At 50.0% G+C, this 20,302-nt stretch overlaps 1 long non-coding RNA gene across 1 annotated transcript; it reads left to right on the plus strand.

Moving 5' to 3' along the window:
• Positions 1–1,131: 1,131 nt before the first annotated feature.
• On the plus strand, positions 1,132–5,781 carry LOC138688068 (uncharacterized). Its single transcript, XR_011327129.1, has 2 exons — positions 1,132–2,585; positions 3,623–5,781. It is a non-coding gene; the product is annotated as an uncharacterized lncRNA (long non-coding RNA).
• The last annotated feature ends 14,521 nt before the right edge of the window (positions 5,782–20,302 follow it).

Raw genomic sequence — 20,302 nt, forward strand, 5'->3', positions numbered from 1 at the left:
ACAAGCCCCATGTATATATGTTTGGAATGCTCAGAGGAGGATTTGTTTAGGGACTTCAGTTAGTTTTAAGTTTATAGCATTTAAAGAAAGTTTTTCTTTTCATGCTGAGTTAGAACAAAAGATCTATCCAAAGATTGAATTGGACAAAAGAGGAGGGTTGGGATCGAGAAGCTTGTTCTATGTGGAATTGAGGAGATCTTTTTTTTTTTAATGAAAAAAAAAAAAAGCTGCTAAACATGGCGACTCTTTCCCTTTAAGTCTCTAATTTATTTTTTTCCTTGCGGTTCCCCCCCCCTTCCCAACCCTCCCTTTGATTTTTTTTTTTCCCCCCCCCTCTTTAATCTGATCTTAGTTCGCTTTATTCCTTCCCCGCCACCCCTGCCACCGGCGCGGGGAACTGGCGAGGAAAGACCCAAAGGCGACCCGGAACGAGAGCGATCGCTGCAGAGCCGCCCGCGGTGCAAACCACATCTCGGGAAAGGTCTTCTTCACCCCCCACCCCCCTTCCTCCTCCTCCTCCCTCTCCCTCCCCCGCCGCCGCTCTCCCAAACCTTCCCCGACCCCGCCGGGGGAGCGGCGGCGGGGGATGGAGCGGGGGGGGGGGTGGCCGCCCGCGCTGTGCGTGCGCGGGGCGCGGAGGGGGCGCGGAGAGGAGGCGGCTCTCCCAAGTTCAGACAAAAGCGGAGGGTTGGGGCGTAGAGGAGGTGCTTTGGCGGGCGGTGCCAGCCCGCCTGTGGGGCTGGCGGGGCCGGGCAGCGCCCGTAGCCCGCGGGGTTCGCCCGTGGGGCCGCACCGCCGGCGGCCGGGGGAAAGGGGCGGGCGGGCGGGTTGGACGGGTGGGTGGGAGGGGAGGACGAGGTGGAGGGGGGGGGGAGGACGAGGTGGAGGGGGGGGGGGAGGACGAGGTGAAGAGGAGGGGGGGGGGGACCGCGGAGCGCTGCGCGGCCGCGGGGGCGACGCGTGGGAAAGTCCGCCGCGGGGTCCGATGAGCTCAGCCAACATGGCGTCCCCGGCCCTGCTCGCTCGTTCCGCGCCGCGCGGAGGTCGGGGGGGGGGGGCGGGGGGGGGGGAGCGGGGGGGAGGCCTCGGCCTCCCCCCCGCTCCCCCCCCCCGCCCCCCCCCCCCCCGACCTCCGCGCAGGGTCCCCGCGGCCGGGGGGTCGCCGGGCCGGGCCGGCGGGAAGAGTTGCCGGCCCGTCGGAGCGGCGGGTGTCTCTTCCCCCGGCGTTCGTATCCCATCTGCATGTAAATGACCTGTGGAAGCATCTCCCCCGTGCGAGCGCGGCTCAATGGCCATTGAAGCGGAGTCAGCCCTACCCCCGGGGTGTTAAACATTTAGGGTTTGAGCCTGCGGAGACAGCGGGATCCTCGGGAAGGTGCCTTAGAAAGAAAGGGGGGGGGGGAAACCCAACACACGCACGCAAACCAAAACAAAAAAAAAAAAAAAGGGGGGGAAGAGAGGAAAGGGAGGAAAAGGGAAGGAGAAAGGGGGATGTTTCCAGGCGCTCCGTAACCGCCGCTGCTGATAACAGGCGGGATGTGGGAATGGAGATGGGATTTTTATTTTTTTTTTTTTTTTAATTAAAACTTTAGTGGGTCCTGGGGATCGTGCTCGCTTCGCTTTGCTTTGTAGAATGGAAAGAGATACACGGAGAAATGCAGGCCTTGTCAGGATTTATTGAAGTTGGGTTTAAAAAACGTGCTTCAGATGATTTTTCCCATTTTCTCAGATTTCAAAGGCTCCCCGCAGTGCGGCTGCCTAATTAATGGTGAAATTCAACTAAATCTAATTATGCAGTAATTTTAAAGCAGTTAGTCCTGGGCGCTGCTTTGTAATAGGAACCCAGTTTTTAAAGTTTGCTTAATGTGTTGGTTTAGGGAGCTGGGGAGGAGAGGGGTGTAAGAGGCAGAGCTGTGGGTTTGTTTTATTTTTCCTCTTTCCCCCTCTTTTTTTTCCCCCCCCCTTTGTAAAGCAAAGAAATGCAAAATATAAACCCAAAACACCCATGGATAGCGAAGGGCGAGGAGAGAGGCTGTGTTATCCATCGTATGTGATACGGGTATTGAGTGAGAAGCACCAGCGAAAGTGTAAATAACACAGTAGTTAATAGGGACCATAAAGGTATTCCTGGCCTGTGGATTTCCAAGTGCCAAGCTGTTTTAGAGAGGATCTTGAATCCTGCGGTAATAAAGGGGCAACGGAGACACACAGCGTCTCTTCTTGGAAAATAGAAACCAGATTTCTGCTATTGAACATCTATTGTCATTAAGAGGAGAGGCTTGTGCTCACGAAGTTATAAATCTTATCACCCTTTTGATAACACAGTTGTAATCAGTTAGCATCGCATTCAAACCCAATTGTAAAACTGCCTAATTTAATATGTCATACATGTCATTAAAACTTTATTTTTCCCCCTTCTCTTTTTTTTTCCCCCCCTCTCTCTACCCATTCCCCCCCGCCCCCCCAAGTAAAATGTCAACAGATCTGGCGTGGTAACGTGCAGCAGGGAGAGCCCAGGGTGGCTGTGCGGCTCAGGGGGCGAGCCCGGTGCTATGCTGAAGAGGCTTTGCCTTCTTCCCATCTAGGTAATCGGAAGCGTTTGTGTCATATTAGAAGAAAAAAAATAAGAATAATAATTTAGAAGAGAGGGGGGTGGGAGAGGAGGATGAAATCCTTCTCCTTCCTTCACAATTGCAATCGCTCAATGAAGTTCTTTGAAAGAAACTTGTTTTACGATTAGCTAAGCAAACACATCTGCTTTCCTAGTTTGGGCTTAGCTAATTATCAAAACAAAGGGGCCGTTTCTTCTTCTACCTTGCTGGAAAGAAGATGTTATTTCAGGAGTCCTGTCCCTCCTCCTCCCCCCCTCATCCACACACACGCAGCCCCTATCCCAGCCCTTCCCAGCGAAGCACCACGCTCGTTTTATTGGGATTACCGATGGGGAAATGAGTTTGCGCACTTCTCTTCCTAATGTTAAGCTTTATCATTACCTTCCTTGGAACAATATTTTTCCAACCAAATGTCCCTGCGGCAGGGCGGAGTGTGGAGGTGGGGTGGGAAGGGGAAGGGAGGAGGGAGAAGGTGGTTTTGAATTGCGGACCAACTTCGCAGCTATTTGAATCAAGCCTGCACTCGGTTGATTTTAGTTGACAGAGCGTGTGTTGAAGCTGAACTCTATAATTTGCACTTCTGTTCTTTTATTAGAGTTGGACAACGAACTAATGAGCTTTCCCCCAGCACAGTGTCACTTGTATTTATTTTCTTTTGGAAACTTTTAGATAGAAGAAGTGTTCTTGAGAAAGGGCAGAGGTGGGGGGAAGGTTTCGCGTGGTGTTTTGGTGGTTTGGTTTTGGGTTGGTTGGGTTTTTTTTTCCCCTGGAGGTGCGGGCATCAGCTCTGTGCTTGTGTGGATGTGTGTGTGTGTGTGTGCGTGTCCCTGTCCCCCGCGAAAGGCGACCCACGGGGTATTAGAGGAGGATAAGCTCCGAGCTAGATGTGAAATCCGGGCGATGCTTTCCTTAGCATGACTCGGACGGTGGGAAGGTAAAGCAGAGGTGATCCTCGCCAGACACCCGAAAAGAAAGATAAATAAATAACTCAATAAATCCTTGCTCCTTAGGCGGAGGCTCCGCGGTGCGGGCGCGCTGCTGTGCGGAGCGATGGGCGGTGAGCGGCGGTAACCCGAATTTGATCTGGTCTCTGCAGGAGCGGGTTAACTTTATAAAAGCAAGAGGTGGCTCTAAATATGTACCTGAGAGAGAGTGGAAGAAGGGATTTTTTTGAAGCAAAATAGAAAAGTTTAAAATAATTAAATAATTAATTAAATAAATAAATAAAAGAGAGGGAGAAAAAGCCCAAAGGAAGGATTTCCACACACACAAAAAGCAGGGCGAAATGTTTGTCACTACGTGCCCACCAACGCATGAAACTGCATACATTGCTCGGAGCCTGCTCTACCCGTGTGAGTCGTAAGATATTTTGAATTTTGATTCCAGTGTGTTTTCTTTGAACTGGGCCTTTCGGTTTATTAAGGCAGGAAGAGGAACTCAGCAATCCTCTTTGAAACACGCTTGGTTTAACTATTTTACACAAGTTTGCCCAGGTCCCTGGAGATTCTCCAGTTGAAGAAGATTGAAATTAGAGTTAAAAGCTGGCGGGGGGGGGGGGGGGTAAGGGGGTGGAGGGCGAGTGTGAAAGAGAGTGATGAATCTATTGTAAATGCTCTCCTGTATTCTGATGTGCTGGAAATACAGGACGCAGAAATATGCGTCGCCTTGTTTGATCCATACGCACGCTTCTGCATGTATGCGGGTGTATGTCATATACTCTCTATATGTATACATGCAGGCACATATGTAGGCCACGATTAATATTCTGAGAAATGCAGGAGAAAAAGCTGGTATTTAGCGGCCATACGGAAAGGTGCACACTGACTGTTTCCCAGCAGCTTTACTCCCAAACTTTGCCTTTTCTTTTGTTTTCTTTTCTTTATTCTTCTCTCTTCCCCCCCCGTTCTTGTAAATTGCTGTTAACGTGTGTCTTTATGTTCTGTCTATAACTAGGATGTAATCAGGCGCCCCATGTCTCTCTCTAAAAGCATTTAATAAATGTCTATTAAAGCGCTACAAATGTAAGATAAATTTAGTGGCGCTGCTGTCTCCCTGTATCCAAACGGTAATGATGGATTTATCAACAGGGATTCGCCTTCAGCGCAGTGAGAGAGATTTACTCAACAAATAAGTCGGAAAAGCACCCACCCAAATACAATCATTTATACGGAAACTGATTTCTTTACAGCACCACATATTCGAGGGAACACACCGCTTATTGCCCCCTTTTTTTTTTTCGCTTTTTCTCCCCCCCCCTTTTATTTCCCCCTTTTTTAACATAATCAGTGGAGCTGGAAGCGTGTGTCTGCCTCTGTTTTGGGAGTGTTTGCCTGCTTGTTGCTAGTGGAAGCTCCCAGACTCGGTCAAACCCGGATCAATGCCTAATTTCTCAGCGTCACCCTCTCTCTCCCCGCCCCCCCCTCTTCACTTATTTCTTTTCCTTCAGCCCAAAAATGTCGACGATATGTGTATTCGGTATCAGAAGCCGTCGAGTTTCGGAGTCCAAGATGGATGATAACGGGGGGGGGGGGGGGAATTGTCCCCGAATTATCTGTGTGTCACTTTCCAAATGCGTGCGAGCGGCTCTTCGGAGCCTCACCACCCCGGAGAGATGCTGCCTACCTCTGCTGAAATTTCTCTCTCCTTTTTCTTAGCCTTTGCTTTGAACCCTACCCATTAGCCTGTATGCGAATAAAAGGAATGAACTCAGAAAGAAACCACCATTCATTGTTGAATTCAAGCACTGTAAAAAAAAAATACTGAAATGCAGCCACATAGCGCCCTTAAGATTATTTCCCTTTCCTAGAAAGTAGCTCCTAACCTCAGATTTCTCTCCCCCCCCCCCCCCCCCGCCCCGGTCTTATTTCCCCCCTTGACCACATCTTTCTCCGATTCGCCTTGGGAAAAAAAAAAAAAAGAAAAAAAAAAGCATGTGCTGATTTGATGGAGTCCTTTAAACAGCGGGCATGCGAGAGCTGTATTCATTCTGAAACATTAACCCTATTTTCTGAATTTCCTTCCTTTCAAATAGCTGCTCGTATTTTACTATCCTGGATCCCCGATTTAAACATCCGCAGCTCTAGGAGCTTGTTAGATACATCTATATTTTAATTTAATTTAATTTAATTTCGGTATTGTACTTAACAATAAATAAACCCGAGAACTTGTATTTTCCTTTGCAGAGAGTTTTTTATTCTTCTCTAGAAATTTCATTGAGATGTCTCTGTACTTTGTTTGTCAGTTATCTTTGTTCCTTTTAAATAAAGGGCTTTTAAATGGACTTATTGCTCCCAGCGTGGGTTCTTCTCTCTAAATGTTAGAAAATTGTGCCATCTACCCGCTATTCTAAGTACTGTCACACTCAGAGACCTCCAAGGACCTTCCAGCCCCAACTTCAATACAACTGTGTCAAAGGGTGCCTAGTAGCGAGAGGAGAAAGGTTTGCGTGGATTTTACAGATTTCCAGCCTGAATCGCTCTCTGAAGCGCCAAAATGATCTGCAAAGATGCAGTTGGCTTCCTTTGATGGCTGGCTCTCCGGCCCCAGCTCCAACCCAAGCCTTTGCAGGAACTAATGAAGCCTCCCTGCCTTAGCTACATTGCACTTTCTCTCCCAGTGCATAGTTTTCCTGCTAATTTTAGACACGAAAAGTGTGGGTGTGCAGGGAAAAAAGGGGGGGGGGGGGGAGGCAGTGACTCTTCTGTCGTTTGTGGGGTCTGTTGTGGTTTTTTTTTTAAGAGAAATCGTCAGATATTTATAGCCATGGCCTCTAATGATGAAAATATATTGTTGTTAATTGAAAAAAAGTTTGCTTTCAAGGTTGGTTCTGGCTGATTAGCTAGGGATGCTGCTGGCTGGGTTTCCAAGTGAGGGATGAGGAAAACAGAAATGTATATAAACTTTACAGGCCTTTTTATCTCCACCCAAATACTTTGCACAGTAACCCAGTTCTACCCCCTTAGCCGGACTGGAACATTAGTGTTCAGGTTTAAAATTAGATTTCAAAATCTGTCTTGCTCGTGGGTAAGTAGAAGTAGTTGGGAGGGTGTCTTAATTTTTTTTTTTTTTCTTTTTCCCCTAAAAATTAAAATCAGAAGTGCCTTCTAAATCAGTTAAAACGGATTAACAGTTTCCAAGTTTATGGTGTAGTTACATGTCTTCGAAATTATTTTTGCACCCCTTAGGAGTATTAGGAGAGAATTGCGAGTGTCGGCTGAGTATTTATGGGTGGGGGAAAAAACAGTGATACGCTTTATGACTTTTATGACTTGTTTCACACTGTTCGAGAAATGGAGTTTTAAGCAACATACAATTAAAACTATATTGCTCTTTGGATAAATTCCAAGAAACTCCAGAATCAATTAGTTTAGATCCTTGGATACTTGTTGCTAAAAAATATATGTGTGTGTGTATATATATATATATATATATATAAAATATCAAAGTGTAAAAACGGCCAGCCAAGGGCAGTTTTGCTCCAGATGTAATTTTTAAGTCCCCGCTATATAGACCAGACGGGCTGCACAGACTCGCTTCTCCGATTTCTCATTTTGCATTTATTCCTGTCGGAATATCCAGGCATCACAGAATCATTTTTCTCTCCTTTTTTTCCGTGCGTTCCCCCGTTCGTTCCCTTTCGGGCTTTTCGGGCAGCTTCGCGACTTGATTTTTCTTCCCTCCACCCCCCACCCCCGTTTGATTCTTCCCAGTGTCTTTTTAATCATTCCGGTGATTATTCCTATTTGTCAGGTACTAGGGTTAAAACTTTATCCTTCGCTACCCAGAAACTACCGCCCCACAGGGGAAGCCAGATTCAGCCACTCATAATTCCCAGGTTTAAGGATAATGCTAATTTTGAAAGCGCCTTCACCAGCCGCTCTCTTCCCTTGATCACAGACTGGTTAGTCATCTTAAGTGCGATCTTCCCCCCTTCCCCATTTATTTATTTTATTTTAATTTATTTTATTTTATTTTATTATTTCATTTTATTTTCTTTTATATTTTATTTATTTTTTATCTTGCCCCACAGCCTTTTCCACACCGCATTTCTCGGGGCTGCCGTTCGCCGTGGGAGTGGGGCTGCCCCCCACCCGCTGCAGCCGCAGGGCTGGGGCTCAGGTCGGCTCAGCTCCGGGCATCCCAAATCATCCCACCGCCCTCCATTTCTTCCTTGGAGATCATTGTCTGTCCCTATTCTTTGCAACGTTTATTTTTCTGGACAAGCAAGCCGTCCCCGGTTGTAGATGTAATGGAGTCCACTCGCAGGTTTTCCTTCCTACATGATCTAATCTCAGCCAACAAGTTTCTGCCTTAACTCCTGCAACATTACTAATTAACGACCACTGAAATTAACTGTAAAGTGACCTAAAATGTCATCCTCTCGGCTGACAGCTTCAGCCTTAAAAAGAAACTTCAGGGAAAAAGAAGGGGGGGGGTGTCACTAAATAATAGTAGTAATAATAATAATAGTAATAATAATAATAGAACTCTGAGAGACGCATATGAGAAACATCTTGCGGGAAAAGCCTTAAAAGAGACATTTGACATCCAGGCTAGTTTTACGTCGACTCTGAATGAGGCTCGAAGGAGGAGGGAAGGAAGAGCTGCCACCCAGCAAAGTTTGCTGGACTTTATTCAGATAAAACTCGATCTTTCCCTCGCTGAAGCCAACGGCGAACTTGTACAATAGGAGGCAGGTCAGAGCAGATCACACTGCCCATATTGTCTCCTGAAACATGGGGAGAACCCTGCCACCTTCTTCAGCTGCCTTTTTCAAACATTATTTTTATTATGCCCCACGCCTGATAGACACCCCCTCCCCGAATGTATTTTGTATTTCCTCCTCCCTTTATAGGAGGATGATTCATTTTGCACTGTCACCATTTCCAATTTTGTGGGTTTACTGATGCCTTACTTTAAAAAAAGAAGAAAAAAAAAAGAGTACACTATTCCTACCCCAAAGGTCTCATTAGCCTCCGCTGGCTGCTTTTAAGACAGCAGCTCGCTCTCTGTCCTCCAGCTGAATTTGTCCAGCCCCTTCATCTTCTCATGTTTTATTTCGAGGTTGCACGGAAAACAAGAAAAAGACCCCAAACGCGAAATCCCCGAAAGGTCAGCTTCTCCCCGCTCTGATCGCAATCCCCTCGCAGCCCGGAGGTACCGTCCCCCCTCCCGCGTCGAGCGGGGCCGCTGGAAGCCGGCAGCCCCCGGGGAAGCGGCGGGGCCGCTGCCGGGACCCCGCGCAGCCCCCGCGGCGAGGCCGCCGCCCGCCGCCCCGGCCCCGCAGCCTCCCCCGGGGCACCCCCGCACCCCGCCAGCCCCGCAGAGCCCGCCAACGCCTTCCCCTCGCCGTCTCCCGGCCCGCTCCGGCCAGAGGGTGGTGGTTGTGATTCTCGTTATGGCTGTTATTATTATTAAAGGCGATATTCAAATGGGTCCCTGTCTTCGCCACCAGTGTGTTGCAGAGCGATTATCTCATATCTTTCCTACAGAAGTAAGCTATCCCTCAGCCCTGGGTCAGGCATTGATCTCTCTGCAATGTAACAAACGGCCGGGTTAATTTTCCCTCATTACCATTTCCATAGCTCAGGCTCCACACACAGGACGGAGCCCTCCAGCCCGCAGCCCCGGCTGCCGCTGTGTGCGGCTCCCGGGCGGGCACACACACACACGCACACGCACACGCACACGCACACACACATGTGTCACGACAGCCCCCCAAATCCTCGCACCCCGCTTCAAGCCCCCCCAGCAGCATGGGGCGGGCTCGCTGCTTTTCTCTCCCCTCCGTCACCTTGCCTGACCCCCTCCCCCCCTTTGTATGGATTTGGGGTTTTCTTGGGGGTTGTATTATTTTTAAAACGTTGTTCTGCTCTCTATAAATTAGAAGGATTTTTTTTTTTTTTGCTCACCCCGTTTACTTCTTAATCTTTTTTTTTTTTTTCCTTGAGTCTTTTCATTCACTGGTTGCAAAAGAAAAGGGGGTTGGTCAACACCAAAATGGCAAAGTTCAGCTTGGAGAAAAAAAAAAAAACCCTCCAGCTACCTACAAAGGGGCTCAGGGCTTTGTAATGGCAGAAAGAAACAAAAATGAAAAGAAAATTGCAGTTGAGGCTAAAGTGTGAGAGTGTGTTTGTGTGTATGTATATCTGTGTGTATTTTTAAAGGTTTCTTTGAACTGCCTTTGTGCTGACTAGGCAAAGCTCCTTGCCAATGCTAGTCACGGTTTAAGGAACTTTGAGTTAACCTCTTATATCGAATGAATCTTTTCATTTGGAAACCAATAAATCTCAATCTCTAGCCACCTTTTGTAGAACAGGCTGGGGCTTAGCAAGGCAAGGCTGAAGCTTATAATAAAGAAGAGATAAAGTTTGCCAAAGTTTTTTGGTGGTTGGTTGTTTTTTTTTTTTCCTTCCCCTTCTTCTTCTTCCTCTTCTTCTCTTGTAAATAAAAGTTTTGGAGATGGCAGCATTTGGAAGCAATCCGGAGAAGGACTTGGATCTATGCATTGTTTCACAGTAAGCCTATTTACTTAAATAGAGTCTTCAGGGATTCAAACACGAAAATGATTTATAGTTTTCCAACAAGACATTATTTTGGTCAGTTGTTGAGGGTGGGGTTGTGGAAAAGGAGGGGGGTCCATACAGTCTAATAATCAATGTGTGTCTATGGAAAGTGAAAAGGGAGGGGTGGGGAGGGGAGGGTTCTGCAGATAAGTAGGGTTAACACTATAAACATTACAGACAATTGAGTTTTCCCATCTGAGCGGGAGTTGGGGAGAAAAGGGGTCTTCACATTTGTCAGGCATTGGAGAAGAGGTGTGGGGGTGAATGAGAGAAGGGGGGGAAATAAATTTCTCAAATCAGTTTGGAGTCACTCCTTTGGTTTCTGACTTGCACTTTTGCATATTGGGTATCATTTCTTTGAAGTACTTTGAAAGCCAGCGTTGCGTCTAATCTTTGGACGGGAGATGTGACCACAAGAATCAATGTTTTGATTTATTTTTCAGTACTTATCTCCTGTCTAGCCTCCCTCGCCCTCTCGCTGATTATGCCATATTTATATGTGTGTATACATTCTATACATGTTATATATATAATGCCCCTGTAGACATCTTTTACAAAATCATTCGCAATTTCTCTTTCACGGAGGCGCAGTTCACTTCTCAAGCCCTCTCTTCATCCTGTTTTATTTCAAGACGCTGTCTCCTTTCCGTCTCCAAATTGTTCCCATCCAAGAGTTATTAATTACTCTTACAAGGCGGGAGATTCTTAACTAATAACAAAGTTGTAAATTACCACCTTCCCTCAAATATTTCTCATTTGTCAACCCTGATTGATTTGATTAATATTCCACCGGCTGAGATCATTTCAAGTTGCACTATATAATCAGCAGCACCAGGCTGCTCAGCAGAGCTTCTGCTTTCGGAGAAGATTTCTCTCCAGCCCTTAAGCTGAAGTGTGTTTTGCATTTGATCCAGAGGAGGTAAACGCGGACCTATCGCTTAAAGGACCTTAAGGTGCAGAGGCTGGATGTCGGTGTCGGGAAATAAAATGAACCAAGCGTGTCTGTTTGTTTTAAAAAAAAAAAAAAAAAAGGAAAAATCAGGAAAAAAAATCAGAAAATAAAAAGAAACGAACGGTAAGCCCTCATGTAAGCCTGGAAGAAAATACGGGTTTCAGCCCTGCTTGGGAGGCTGGTTCAGCCCTCGCCTGAGCTCTCCCACAGTCCCTCCTTGCCTTGCACCCAGACTGTCATATCGCCTGGAATAAACACCCAGCACCTCGGTTTATGCTTTGCTTGTGGCCTCAGACACACAGAAATAATAATAATAGCGCGTAAACTCACCCCCCCCCAACCTTGAAATGATAGACAATAAACTTGGCTTCAGCCCCTCTCGCTCCACCGCGAGTGGGTCTGGGGTTTTGGTTCAAACCCATCATATTGGCTTAATTATGTGACTGTAAATAACGGCGTGGCGATCATCTTCCTCTGCTTTTAAGAAAAAAAAAAAAAGAGTCATCTGGGTGAGCTTTCTGCCCAGTGCCAGAGCCGAACCTACGCGCACCGCTGCGCATATGCGTAGCCCACGCCTTCCGACCTGTATATACGATATAACGTGGAAATCACTATGTGTAGAAGTGGCCCCTGCCCGCCTGAGCTGGGGCATCAGATCCTGGCTGCTGTCCTTGCAAATCATCGATAGCCGCTCCCTCCGCCACCACTTCAGTTTTAATCTTAATTATATTAAGTGAAGTAGCGGGCTTGCCATGGAATTGAACATGATGCATGACGGCTGCCTGTTAAACGATCGATTGTGAATATCGCCTTTCTCCTCTCTATCGATATTCGCAATACGCCTTATCTGCGGCCGGGGAGGTAGCGCTGGGGTTGGGTTTTGGGGGGGTTTTTTTGGTTTGTTGTGGGGTTGGGGTTGGGGGTTTTTTTTGTGGAAATGTAAAAATGAGAGACTAGAGTGAAATAACATTCCGCCCAGTCACCTGCAATTCAATATGCACACAAGAGACGCCGATGTATATGAGACGATTTTAATTATGATTAGAAGACACACTCTGAGCAAGAGAATAGATTTGGAGGTGGGGGGGGGGGAGGGGGGCCGGAGGAACATTAATGAAATCTTTCCCCGCGATACTAAAAGAAACAAGTGGTTGATACAACGGAGGTGATTTGTCACCCAGCTCCAAAGGGGGGTGGGCGATGGGATCTGAGCATCAGTCCTTCCCCCCCCCAACCCCCCCATCTCTTTGAAGCAAATGATATGCCATGATGCCTGCCTAACAGGCAGAGCCTCAGACCACGCCTTTGCCGGGCTCTTCCACCCCAGCTCCCCACCGCCACCCCCCCCTCCCCGGCTGGTCGGCACGGAGCGGCGGCGAGCCCGGCCGCCGACATGCGGCATCAGCTCCGAGCAGCGCCGTGCTTAGGCCTTAAGTAGATTGTATTTGTGCACATGAAACCTTTTGTCTCGGCCCGCGGATCGCCGGCCTTTTCAAACACAGCCGAGAAACAGTTCAGGGTCACTGGCAATTTCCAGCCCCGGGGGGGGCGCGGGGGGGCGGACGGCGGACGAGACGGGACTGGGGGGGGGGGGGGGGACGGGACACGACACACGGACACAGGCAAAAGGTGACCCTGGCCAGGCGCCTCCAGGACGGTTGTCACCTTTGGAGCGGGAGCGGAGGTGCGGGTCGGCCCGGGGAGCTCAGCCCGGGGACTTGACAGGACCCCCCCCTCACCCCGGGTCTGACCTCCGCAACCTCCTCCCCGCACCCCCGGGCCCGCAGGGCAGCTCCCCTCGGGCGCTCCGGGGCGAGGGGCACCGGCCCGCCGTCCCCGGCCAGCCCCCCGCCCGCAGCCCCCCTCCCGCCCCGCGCCGATGCTCGGCAATAGCCGGCTATTTTTCTCAGGATGTGACTTCCAAGTGGCATAATCTGTAGGAGTGTGAATCTGTTCTCGTTATGTTTGTCCCCTTCGGTATTTCTACAGGCGCTTTTTTTTTTTTTCCCCTTTTCTTTCTTCCCCCCCCCCCCCCCGGTTTTTTCGGTATAAATTAACTCCGACTGAAACCACCAGATTGTTCCGAGGAGACTACCTCCCTAATGACTTCATCTCCAAAAGTTGACTGACACTCTAGCGAACTGCCAACACCTGTTTCCCAGCACCCAGACTCCAGAACCCACCAGACCTCGTAAATTTAGCTTCTCCCTTCTCCCCCCCCCCCTTTCCCTTAATAGATGACGTGAATATCTAAAGGGAAGGGGGAGGGGGAGATGGAACTAGGTCACATTTGAAACTTTTTATTTTTCATCTCTTCGGAGCGAAATCTGGAGATAAAGGGGCCGGACAACTCCTGCCGCTGCCCATCCCCTGCGGGGTGCCCGGGGCTGGTGGCAGCCCCGGGGTCGGGCTCCAGGGTTGGGGGCCGCCCGCGGGTCCTGCTTAGGCGGGATTTAGCTGCAAAGATCAGCCCTGGCGGGCAGGTCTCCCGGGCTGTAACCACGACTCGAGCCCTTTTCTTTCCCCCGGTGCCTCGCCCCTGCCTTTTCCCGAGGATGCTCCAGGTCTCAGGCTCTTTGGTCCCACCCGGGCTCCGCAGCGCTTCTGCCCCGCAGGTCCCACCCCAGACCCCGCCGGGCCCGATCGGGCCTCGTTGCAAGGGTGATGCCAGGCCGGGCCGAGGGGACACGGATGGGACCAGGAAAGGTGCCCCCCCCGCCCCGGGAGGGGGCCAGAGCCGGAGGGGCTGCCCCGGGCGGGGAGGAGGAGGAGGACGGCGGCGGGCATCGCACCCGGAGCCTGCGGGAGGGATGTACCCGGCTCCAGCCCACGGGTGCTGGGGCAGAGGAGGTGACAATGCCCCGTCCCCACCTCCCGGTCCCCCGGGCCGCCTGGGCATTGCCCGGCCCCCCGCGACCCCGCCGTTCCCCGCACGGGTTTCAGAGCTTCACGCTCCGGAGAAAAAAAAAAAAAAAAGAAGAACAAAAGGAAAATGTCTTGTCAAAGGGGGGAAATCTTTTCCAGCTGCGGCTGCAACCTTGGCGGAGAGGCTGCGGAGAAAACGGGCCGTGCGGCTGGGAGCCGGCCGGGAGCGGGCACCCCGAGCCCGGCTGCCCCGCAGCCGCCCCCCCCTTCCCGGGGCTGGGGCTGAACCTGACCATATGTCTCCTTGCTCACCGTGCAGGAGGGCTCTGCCCCCCCAACTTCGGTCACATCCCTCCTCCCAAACCTCCCACCCTGCCGGGGGAGCCTTTGCGATCGGGCCTAGAGCCCAGCGCGGGAGGAGGGCGAGGAAAGCCCCGCAGTGCCCTGTGGCATCTTTGGAGGATGCTCCTTAATCCCGGCAACATCTCCCCCTCCCACCTCGTGGCTCCGGGGGAGCTGCACACCCCGAGAGGAGCCAGCCCTCTGCCCGGAGTACCCCGGACACGGGTTTTGCCTGTCCTGGGGAGAGATTTTTTTTGGAGGTGCTGGGGCACGGTCACTTTGCAGCGGTCTCCTTCCCGAGTGGAAACCCCCGGCTCTAGGAGGATCTCGGCCCCCCTCCCCCCCAGTACAAAGTTGGAAGTTGTCTTCTCTAGAAAAGAGCCTCCTGAAATTAATAGGCTGCAAACATAATTAATAGGTGGAATATGCAAAACATTTGCGGTGTTTAAAAGGCTCATGGCAGATCCGCGTGTCTGTGCGAGATACTGAGATGTTGCAAGTGCTGGATATTAATGGGTAGGTTTTACGTAGCTTAGGAAAAAAAAAAAAAAAAAAAAGAAACCAGGTTTTCTTTTTCTCACTTCTCGCTCTCCCTCTCTCTAATCCAGGAATCATTAGCAACCCCCTCTGGCTACATGTTTTGCATCAGTGAAACATTATGACATAGTTGTAATACAAACTCCGCTGACTTGCTCTGCATCTTGTGGTAGGAAGTGCAATAGCAATGAAAGCATTTTTTAAAAAAGAGACTCTGGGCATTAAGTCGTCTACCTGAAATACTCTTTTCTTAACCAAAAAGAAACAGCAAAGGGGTAGGATGGGCAAGGGAGAAGGGGGCAACTTCTCAGCCCGTGGGATCCGCTGTCTGCACCGGGCAGGGGAAATTTCTTCGCAATCTTTTCTCCGTCCTGCCCCCCCCCTTTTTTTTTCCATAATTCTCAGTGTTTTTCATAATTTCTGGGTGTTGCTTCATCCCCCCGCACTGCCCCTTCGCACCCTCGGCTCTTAACAAACCTGGACCGGGGATATTATCTACCCGTAATATTAATTGTCAAAAGCAGCCTTTGCTCAATTATCTCTCTTCCACCTGTCGCAGCTGTTGGGTTATATTGTTCCCGGTAGAAATTCTCGCTGGAATTAAAAAATAGAGCGATTTTTCTCTTCTTTTCTGCTTTCTTTGAAAGAATCCAATTGTGCTACCGCCGGCCGGGGGCCCGGCCGCTCCGCACCTCTCTATTTTCTCCATTACTCATTAACTAATATTCGCTACTTTCTGGTAAAGTCAAATGGCTCTTAATAGCTCTTTATATTCTCGGAATAACATGTGGATGCTCTTAATCAATACTTAATAGCACGTTTCATGCTAAACAACTGCCGTGTGTGCTGGGAGGGGGGCAGGAATCCTCCGTAAGCAGGAGGGCAAAGAGGAACCGGGGGATACTTTGCCCTCCGTTCTCACCCAAAAACCAGCGCTGGGAGTTGGGGACTTTCCTCTCCATCGCCCCTTTCCCTCCCTGCTTGTGCCACTGCTCCCTCCTCAGCAGGACCGAAAGGGACCCCCCAATGCCCACGTCCCCGCGTACCACCTGCCTGCGAGCCGGCCCGCGCAGAGATCCGCGGGGCGCTTTGAAATGGGCATGTGACGCTGTCCCTGGTGTGAGCTTGGAGGGGGGTCTTTCTTTCTTTTTTCTTTTTTTTTTTTTAATAATTTCCCAAAAGAGTCCTCCAAGTGCTGAAACTATTTCGAGACTTTATGTTTTCAGCGTCCTTTTTACATTTGCTTATTCGCTGCTTATTATTCCCTTAAGCGATGCGAGGATTTCGGACTGTATCAGCTAAGACTGGTGGGTTTTTTCACCATTTACTTTTGTGTTGGTTTTTGTTGTTGTTGTTTATTTTTTTTTTCCTGGGGAAAACAAAGAGATTAAAAAATGTAAAAGGATCCCGAGAAATGCCATAGTTATACGTGCTCCATGTAGTTTAAAGAAATGACTCTGCCTTCTAAGTGCCATTTTGATCACCCAAACCAAAGTAGCTAAATGCCTTTTGTGTGTGTGTGTGTGTGTGTGTGCAGAACTTACGGCAGGCGCTGCCCGTGCGCCTGTGTCAGAGCCGGCGGAAAGTGATCCTCCGATTTTGCTCATTTTAACCGAATGTACAAGTCTGTCGTAGTTGCTTGCGTTACAGGATACTTCGGAGTTCAATCTCCCCGAAAGGTTAGGCACCACCGTCAAAGAAAAAAAAAAAAAAGGAAAGAAAGAAAAAAAAAAGCTCTTACAGGGAGGGCGAGAAAAACTATCTGTTATTTTTTACAGCTTCCCTGAAACCTTGCGGCTTGTGTTACCCCGTGAAACCGTACCCTCCGCTTTTGCTCCCCCCCGCCTCCCCGCGCGGAGGGCCCGCAGGTGCGCGGGCGGCGGGCCCGGCTGCGCGGCTCCCCGCGCCCTGCAGTTACGCCCTGCGCAGCGAGGTGGCGATAGGGAGCGCGGAACCCGGCGCGGCGGCGGCGGCGGCGCGGGGACGGCTGCGCGGCCCCCCGCGGGTGCGCAGCAGGGAGCGACCCCCGCCAAAAATCCATCATCAGGATCAATACTATAGATTTATATAAAAACAAAGCCCGGCCGGCGGCAGCTATCCGCGCTCGGACACCCCCCCCCCAACCAGCACCCGCCGGTGCTCATTAGCGCACCTTCCGCACCCGCGGACACTCCGCCTTCCCTGCCCACCCCAACTTAGCCCTGGCCCCTGTGACCCCCCCCTCCCCCGTTTCTCGGCCGTGGAGCTCCGCAAGGCAGCGGGGGGCCGGCTCCCTCCCGGGGCGACGTCGGCACCTCTGCTCCCTTTTTACGGGGGCCACTATTATTTTAGCAGGCAAGCGATCACGCCCACGGCATTAAGTGAAAGCAAACGCACGGGAACGACCGGTGTAGCTTGTTTAAAATAATTCCTCCTCTTCCACAGCTTTGCCCCCTGAAAGCGAGGTGCTGCCGTTGCACTTCGGTTGCGGATTTATTAATAAACGCCTGTTATTGGCAATAGTTTTATAGAGCAAAATACACTACGGGAACCTGAACGCGCGGGCATAAAAACTCCTACAAAGGTGAATTCCCAGCGTGGCAAGCAAATGCAGACCAGCCAGTTTTGATGTGGTCAGGGAAGTTCCTGAACGCTTTGACGAGTACTGTCATTTCGGATTGCATTTCTGTGATTTAGAGTTTTGTTTACTGTTTTAACGTCTCTGAGAGAGAAAAAATAGTTCTTTCAGGGGTCTATCCTTTCCCTACAATACCTGCAACCTTCTCCGAAACGATCAGTTGTAGATGCGAAAAAAATAATGCCTTAATGGTGTGTGAGAAGTACTCAGTGAGATAAATGGATCCGAGATACCTTTTCCTCTTTTTTATCTTTCTTTCTTTCTCTCTTTCTTTCTTCTCCATATTTTAAAAAGCCTTCCTAAGAGTGCGGGGAAGAAACGAAGAGAATTATTTCCTGCTAACCCTGTGCCATCTTCCACCTTTCTGGGCGTGGGCAGTACATGTATGATCATACGTGATGCTTTGTCAGTGCGTGTGTTGCATCTCCCTCCTGGTCTTCCTCTGTCCCCTGCCACTTTCTCACCTTTTCTGTAACTTTTGGAGCCTGGTGTGTTGATTTTCTCTTTATTATTGTTTTTAATCTCCCCGTTAGGCACACAGGTTCCCCATGCAGGTCAGGTCATTAGGAATGTTAACGTCGAGCCAAAGAATTATAAACACGATCTCCAAGTCTCTCTCAATTCATTTCTTCAACCGTTTTATTCGGTTTAAGTGATGAAAAGTGACAGTTCTGAAATAGACAGCTTTTAAAAGTAATGAAGTCAGATGACGCTTTAACCTGTCGATTGCTATAAATCAACTTTGAAAAAGATGAATGAACAATATTATTTGCTGGCTTAACTAGGAGTTAATACAGTGTCGCATTAGGAGCTGCGGGGAGCTGAGCCGGCGTTGGGTGCTGCAGCCCTTCCCCAAGCCTCTCCCCGCCGCGAAAAATAACAACGTTAAAGCAGCAAATATTCCGCCTTGTACGGAAAGCAGTGTCATTTTCACCGCTTTTATTATGGACCCTCGAAGGGAAAAAGGGGTATTTAAACGATCCCCAACATCCAGCTGGGAAAGGGAGGCATCTGCTATTTTCCTTTTTTTTTTTTCCTTCATTTTTAGAGGCCTTCTGACCAGAAGTCTCGCCGCGTTACTGGTTTTTAAGGCCAAACAGATCCGAGTACTGAACCCACCACCTCCGCCAGGCAATGCACGCAGGAACGTTTTCAAAATAAATATGGGCCATTTCCTCTCTTTTACCTGATTAATTTATTACCTGCATGCTAATAGGCACGGTCTGGAGGGGAAAAAAAAAAAAAAGGAAAGACAAGAAAAAAAATCAGGAGGAATAACAGAGGAGGAGAAGGTCGATTCTTTTGGGGGGGGAGACAATTTTCGCTGGCGAAGCCTCTCTCCTTGCAAATGCAAGTGTGGGCAGGACACGGCCGAGCCCTCCCGTCCCTTCCCGGGCTCGCCTGCAACCTGCAAAATATTGCAAAGGAAGTAATTAACGCTCCTTTCTAATGAATTATTATGAATGAATTAATGACTGTGATTACATGTGCGGAGGGCTCGCTCCCGCAGGATCCCTCTGAGCCCTCCCCAAACTCTGCTTCGGTCTGGCGGCCGCGCACACAGAGCCCCGGGACGGGGCCGCCCCGGTGCCCCCGGGCTCGGGGCTGGGGAGGGTTTGCCTTGGCTTTTGGAAAAGAGAAATACTTCTCGGATTTTTCTTTATTTTTTTTTTTTTTTTAGGTTGTAAAGGGGTTTTAAAAGTAGTTGTAAATAGAAAAACAAAGGACAGGAGTTCCGCCTGTGACACAGGGCCGGGGTAGATTTTTTTTATTGCTCCCCCCCCATCTTTTTCTTTCCTGCAGACAGAGTAAATCAAAGCGCTTGTTTTCGTTTCCCAGCACTGTTAACTTTCCTTGATTTTCCCAGTACCGGCTTTTTCCACTCTCCCGCCTCCGCCCCGAAGTGGCGAGGGGCAGAGGTGCGCGCCCGAGACCGGCGCTCCGCGGGCGGCGGCGGATCGTGCGTGGGGCAGTCACGGCCCCGCCTCGGGACCCGCGACCACAAACGCGCTCCACGGGCTGGGGAGGTGGGGAAAAGATGTTACCCGGGCTTCTTCTATAAAGTCTTATCGATTTGGGCAAGTCTCGGCGCCCTCGCCCCCCCCTCACTCCCCCCCCTCCCCCCGGGAGATGTAAGAGCAGAGACCTTGAGAGAGAAGTTTCTCTACTACTTTTAAGGTGACCTTTGGGAAAGTTTCCGCACTTTCTCTTTTACCGCTCAAGGACTTTATTTGAAGTTTCTTGTCTGACTACGCTCTCTCCAAAGCTGAACCTGTGTCTTACATTGCTCTTCTCAAGCCTCTTTATCCTTGAAAAAGATTGAGACGCAAATACGTTTTTCTTCCCTTTTTTAAAAAACCCAGTTGATCCCTCTGCATGAAGCTCTTTCTCTCTCGAAAAAAACAATAACCTCTCTCCTTAGAGAAGAGCTTGGGAGAAAGGTAAAATACTTCCACACCTGTTGCAACTATCTGAGCGCAGATCCCCCCACTAATTCCCCGTCCCCCCCAGTTTAAAACATCAGCTGGTGCCTGTGGACTGAGGCTGGGTCCGACGTGAGCCGGCTGACGGCTTAGCCAGAGAAATTCAGAGATCTGCAGCGGGCTGTGCGTGGATGCCTGTCCCGGGTCGTGCGTGGCCGACCCCCCCCGGGCGGGCAGAGTGGGGGCCCAACCTTGCCCGTGCTCCGCCGCTCGGCTGCGGGGGGAGGGGGGGGAAGCGCTTCCCTCGCCTGCCACCACGCGTGTATTTATTTTCCAGGCGTTCCGGGGAGATTTCCCCGAGGTTTATTTGCACGGAAGATGCGGAGGCA

Source organism: Haliaeetus albicilla, chromosome 12 (genome assembly GCF_947461875.1).
Source record: "Haliaeetus albicilla chromosome 12, bHalAlb1.1, whole genome shotgun sequence".
Lineage (NCBI taxonomy): Eukaryota > Metazoa > Chordata > Aves > Accipitriformes > Accipitridae > Haliaeetus > Haliaeetus albicilla.